Source organism: Rosa rugosa, chromosome 4, assembly GCF_958449725.1.
Source record: "Rosa rugosa chromosome 4, drRosRugo1.1, whole genome shotgun sequence".
In the NCBI taxonomy this organism is placed as follows: Eukaryota; Viridiplantae; Streptophyta; class Magnoliopsida; order Rosales; family Rosaceae; genus Rosa; species Rosa rugosa.
The window spans coordinates 12,977,939-12,984,534 of NC_084823.1; the positions used below are offsets into that span (position 1 = coordinate 12,977,939).

At 37.7% G+C, this 6,596-nt stretch overlaps 1 non-coding gene across 1 annotated transcript; it reads right to left on the reverse strand.

The window, feature by feature from the left end:
- Nucleotides 1-393: 393 nt before the first annotated feature.
- On the reverse strand, nucleotides 394-478 carry TRNAM-CAU (transfer RNA methionine (anticodon CAU)). The gene is given in 2 exon segments: nucleotides 394-429; nucleotides 441-478. It is a non-coding gene; the product is annotated as a tRNA-Met (tRNA).
- Nucleotides 479-6,596: the final 6,118 nt, after the last annotated feature.

Below are 6,596 nucleotides of genomic sequence, written 5' to 3' on the forward strand. Positions count from 1 at the left end.
TTCATCAAAATCTTTACAATACCGTTTGTGAATACCGAAAGTAAAAATTTAAAACACGAAAAAGAAGAAAACTCAATCTTCAGCATTGCTCAAAGTTGTTAACTTACTAATCTTTTGACATCGATTGAAATAGATGAACATTGAAATTGAAAGAAAAAAAAATGTAAGTAAATCAGATTATGATTTTATTAGGAAACTTTAATAGATTTTAGGTTTTTTATTGGTACAAATTAAATGAGAGATTTAAAAAAAAAAATCTTTTTTAGTTAGATATGTCATATAAAATGACATTTCTGGAAAGAGAATTTGGTTAGATAAGTAAATTTAAGCATCTTTTTCCTTCTTTTTTTTCCCCTACTGTTCTTTTTTATTTTTGGTTACAAAATTGGTAATTGGGGCGAGAGAGGCTCGAACTCTCGACCTCAGGATAACTCAGAAGCTATGAGACCTACGCGCTAGCCAACTGCGCCACCGCCCCTTGTTTACTGTTCTTCGTCTACTCTCTCTCTATTCTAATCCTTTTGTGCTTTGGATTGATTGTCAGTGTACAAAACACTCCTTGCAAAAAAATGTATTAGCAATTAAGCTAAAAGTCGAAGAGCTTGGACTAAACTCATTTTTCTAATACACTCAATTGAATAAATTTTAAGGCTTTGGTGGTGTGATGACTTTGAGGGAAATTTTAACCCATCAGTCACACCACCAAAGGCCATCAGAGTGGTTCTGCATGCAGGAGTATTTATGCCTGACTTGAGCCTGGATGATGCACTATTTGTTGATTTAGAAAGTAAATAGGTATCACACACAATGAAGAGAAGCCAAAATGATTGTTTAAATGTGCAAGTTTCAATTGATGAATCGGGAACAATGGTTTAAAAGCCGAAGTTTGAAGATGTTTCATGTTCATTTTTGGAAACAATGGTCTATGCCAGTAAGGATGGGAATGTTGATATCAGTATGCAGGTTGAAGATGGTGGGTGTAACTTGTGTCGATTTGGTGAGTTTGAAAGGACACAACAGGTGTTCGATGAAATGCCTGAGAGAGATGTGGTTAGTTGGAACTCGATGATTTCGGGTTATGTTTCGTGTGGATTGGTTTAGTAATGCAATGGGGATGTTTTCAAAAATGCAAAGTTCAGGTATGAGACCAAGTGAGTACACATTTTCAATTATGATATCACTTGTGTCGTCTGCTGGTCTTGGGAAGCAAATTCGTGGTGTTATGATTAGGATGGGTCTGGATTTGTTGAATGTGGTACTTGGGAATTTGTTGATTGACATGGGAAAGATTGGTTTCATTGATTATGCTTTTGGAGTGTTTTTTAATACGAAGGAGGTGGATGTCATTACTTGGAACACTTTGATTTGGGGTTGTCATAGATCAGTGTATGAAGAACTATGCCAAATTTGTTCTTATGAGAAGCACTGAGCATTCCCCCTGACGAGTCGATGATCAATGTTTACTGAGACCAACTAAGTTTACTCTGTTTCTTCTGTTTTCTTAGCTGTAATCGAATTAAGAAACCCAATTTGAAACTTTTGGTTTTTTTTTTTTTTTAATTAACGACCGAGTAAGCAGCAAAAATATGTAATATCACGAACTAAGGTCAAACTGAGTCCACAGAAACCCTCGAGCAGTTGGAGAGATGTTCTTCTTCTTCCAACAACATAATTTGTTCAACTTATTTATTTTTGGCAGCTGAAAAAAGTAGTAGGTGCAGCAGCAGTAGAAGAAGTTGAATTGATTGATCTAAATAGATCTTCTTCTATGTTGTTGATGTTATGGGGATGAATAAGTACGGACAACAGAAGCACAAGAGAAGCCATATAAAAGCGGAACTGATCGAAGATTGAAGAAGAAACTGATGGATCCCTAATATGAAATTCTTGGTTGGAAACCTAGATTTACAAAACCCAGCTAGATGGCCACGAGATCCTAATTCCTGTACCCAAGTTCCAAAACATAATCGGAGCTTTCCAGTTTCCTTGCAGCTGGATGGCCACTGGATGCTACCTTAGTCGGAGCCATGAACAAAGATCAAAGTAGTGCATTCCAGGTGAGAAGATCAAAGGCCATCACGAAATTGACATTTGAAGTGGAAAGGAGTGGAGGGGAAAGAGTCTGAGATTAGAGAGAAGGAACGTTTGAAAGTACCTTTCAAGTTATATCAGTTGGGTAATGCCGTTATGGCCGGAGTTACCAATTCCAGGTACTATTGTTGGGTTGGCCTGGGTACCATTATGATATTTTTGAAACTTAAGGTACCATAATTTATAATGGGCTAAATGTCATGTACTGTACGGACGATTTCCCTAACCTTCTAATACTTTCAAAATCACAGATATCTTCATTTTTCATTGATTATTGACCCTCTGATACACCTAAAATAAGCGTAATAATTTAACCCTGCAATCACAAATATTAGTCAATCATAGTATAGGAAAGAAAGGGTCTCCCGCAAAGGATTGTATCTAAATCACTAATCTATGACTCGATTTAAAACTAAAAAAACCTTATCTATCCAATCCAAAAGAACTGACTGGCAAACGACTCTAAACTACTCTAAATGCAACGAAAATTTACAGAGACCTACCTAGACACACTAAACTAAAGGCTGACAAGGTTTCACAATTTTTGGGGTTTATTTGGTATGTCAAATAAATAAAAGAAAACGAAGAACAGAAAGGTGACTAAAATAAAAGAACTGTTTTTGGGTTTTTATTTTAGGGTTTTGAAATAAATGATAAAAGGCTAGCTAGGAACTACTTCTCACCACTAGACCATGATTACACCTATGATATGTTTACCAACTTGTTTCAATTCATTCGGATATCCTTACCCAAGTTAAGCCAATGATGTGTTGATCTTTACCTATCAATCTTTCTTACTTGGTATGTTAAGAGAATGATGTCTTCAACTTAACTTAGCTTATAGAATGGAACCTAGAGTGATGTTCTCGCACAGCTCTCACCTAGAAGTCATTAAGGTCAGAAAGATTATGAATAAGGCTAGGCAACTTCGGTATTGATGTTGTCCTAATCTACCTAGATATTGGTTCATAAGAATGGATCTCAAGTCATTCAATCGCTACTCTAGAATGCATATAGACATGGATGATCATACACACATTCATAGCAATATAACCTAGCATGCTTACTAATGTTGGCCACCACTAACAAACATACAAGATTAATCAATGATAAACCAATGAACAATAAACAACCAAAATTCAAGAAACATATTAATAAATACCAATATCATAAATTACATCATGTCTAGGGCTGAAAGCAGCCCCTAACTATGGAAAATTATTAGCAAGACATAAAATAAATAAAATAAAACAAGAAAAGAGAGGAAGGAGAGGATGGCGGCAATGGATTGATGTTGCGCGTCCAAAGATGTCTCCAATGATGCCATAGACTATATAAAATATAGTTATTGCGTCAAGACTTCTTCTCCTCCAAGAACTAAGAAATTTGATCTCTAATTAAAGAAGGACTTTTAATTCTTCTTCCCTTATAGCTCTAGGAGACAATCTTTCCTTCTTTGTACTCAGATTCGCACGCAGCCTGACCTCCTTGTACTAAATCGGTCATAACTTCTTCTAGAAACATCATATTCATGAACTGTAAAAAGCTTTGGAAACTAGACATCCGAGGCTTTCTATCAATATAAAGATCAATATCTGGATCATCCTGAGCTGCTCTCAGTACTCTGTCAAAGTTGACTGATCTACACAGGCAGAATTGCTGATTTTGGCTTTCAATCCCTCTTTTGCTTCTTTTCTTCTTCTTCGCTCTCAAATACCTACAAAACTAGGCCTGGGCATGGTCCCAGCTCGAGGGTCAATATGTTGTGCCCGGGACCGAGCCCGAAGTTTTCAGGTCGGTCTCAGATGAAATTTTCTGGAAGTCGGGACCGGAGAGAGCCCGGACCGATGTTTTCCGGGCCGGGTTTCTCGGGTTTTCGGGCCTTTTGCACCATCTCGAGATTTGGAATATCCGGTGAAGATCTATCACCGATCCGGCTAGAAACAGATCAGCCGATGAAGGAACTTGAAGAACTTGAGGAGATCGAGGAATTTGACGAAGAAATCCTGCCAAAGACACATTCGTCAGGGTTTAGATGGAGGACTTTGAGGAGGTCGACTGGTCGAGGTTGTCGCTATAATGGCAGCAGTAGCCGTGCTCTGGAGAAAGGCGATAGTTGACGAACCTTGTTGAAGGAGTCGGGGCTGAGGAAGCGAGAGGGAGAATAAAAGGGTCATGATGGTGTTGATGTATGGTTTTGGAGGGGAGAGACCCTCATGATGGTGTTGATATATGTGGGTCACCGGAGATGGATATATTTGGGAAGAGAAGAATTGAAGAGAAAAAGAAAGAGGACTAGAGGAGAATAAAGGAAGAGAAGAAAATCTGGAGGAGAAGACCCGTGGAGAGAGGAGGGAGAAAAGAAAGAAGGGCCCAACGTGGAAGACTAATAAAAAATATAAAAAAATATTTATTAATTGAAAGAAGGCTCAACGTAGAGCCTATAAGAGAAAGACATGTGGCATAATGGCATATATAACCTATTCGGGCTTTTATCCGGGCTTTCACGATGGTGTACTCTCAGGCTCGGGACCGGCCCATTTTATTCTTAAACGGTCCGGGCCTCAAATTTTCGTGTTTTTTTTTTCTCAAAGCCCCCGGTTTTTCGGGTTTCCAGGTCAAAACGCCCAGCCCTATACAAAACATATAAACAAAGTAAATAAATAGAAAATATCAAGAACTAACAATGCAAATATAAAGGAATTTGATATAAATAATGTATAAGATCACCCTCAATAAAAATTTTATTGGGGGCAATAACAGATTTTATTGGAGGTCAATAACAGATTTTATTACGAGCCAATAAACTTTTATTAGGGGTCAATAAACCTCCTAAAAACATTTATCGCCCCCTAATAAAACATTTATTGGTGGGCAATAATAAGTTTCTTGCCCCTAATAAACATTTATTGCCCTCCAATAAAACATTTCCTAACTTTTATTGGCCCCAATAAAGCCTACATAGTTTACTGCCCCCTAAATAAACCTCTGGCGAGGATCCGGTGAGATTTCGGCGACTCAGTCAGAATTTTGGAGGTCGATGACCGGACTCTGGCAACCGGCGTAGTCTCCAACGACTTTTCTCTCTTCCACACACACACACACACACTCTCTCTCTCTCTCTCTCTCTCTCTCTCTCTCTCTCTCTCTATGTGACAAAGGGAGAGAAGGAAAAATTGTCCTAAAAATAAACAAAAAACAATAAAAGAAAAACTTAATTAGGTATTACGACAAAAAATTAATATGTAATTTGTTAGGTAAGTGGGAAATCTTATAAGATGTTGGGGTAAATGGAGTTAAAGTAGCTCAAATTTAGGTAAATAGACATTTTCCCTTATTTTTAATGTTTGAATGACATGCACCAAGATGAAAGGTGAGGGTTGGAGTAATTAAAATAATCGTCGTATGGCTTACAACATCAGAAGTTTTGATCAAACACACAAACACATATATGTGCGACAATTATAGCGAAAGCAAGGCCCCTATAGGGCACAAATCGAAAATCCATCGTTGCAGTCTTGCTTTGGGGGTTGGACACATACATATGTGCGTTTTGGCCTTACTTTTTTTTTTTTTTTTTTTAATCGAGATTGGTTCTTCAAAGGCTTCCTAGGCCCAGAGTCTAATTCAGTAATCCTTACCGAGGGATCATGTCAGAATGCTTTCTCCCCCCGGCCATCAAGAATATATTGGGATTTAACTCTAATAAGCGTTGGCGGGATTCGAACCTGGATGTGGGGTTCCACACCTGAAGGCTCTTACCAACTCGACCACCTGTGGTGGTTTTTTTTTTTTGCCTTACTTTGTCACATATGTAGTAGGTGGCTATCCGCCATATTTGTTGTAGTGAATGTGATGACTGATGTGAATCAAGTCATTGATATGTTAGTAACGTACTTAATTAATTAGCATCCCTTTTGGATTATATATGTATTTCCTTCCAAAAATAAAAGAAAAATCAGCTACTGTATTGTAAATATATGCTGCTTCTTTGTCTAACTAGTTCTTATTGTACTCATTCATGAATGTTTCAAATAAATTTGCATATGCAGCATTGTCCTAGCCTACATCTCAGACTATTGTTTTCCCAAATCCTTATATATCCCTCTTATTTTTCTCTCACCCATTCTTTATAACTTGCTACGGTGTTACACATTACGAAATTTTCTCTCACCCGTGCTTTAAGGGCACGTTTACTTACTTAAAATAGGAGGGAATGATTACGGGGTAAAACTATTCTTACGTTTACTAACACATAAAGGAATCAGAATGATTCTGGGTAAAAGTATTCATGCGTTTACTAACACATGAAGGAATCAGAATGGGTGTATGTCCCACCTCCTTATAAGGAATCGATTCCTGAATACTCAGGAATTTGATTATGAAGGGGGGAGATGAGTTTAGGAATCAACTCCTCCGGAATCAATACCAATTCCTTTCTTCTCCCATTCCAGTTGTCTCCGATTCATGATTATTTTCCATTCCAAGTAAGTAAACGTGCCATA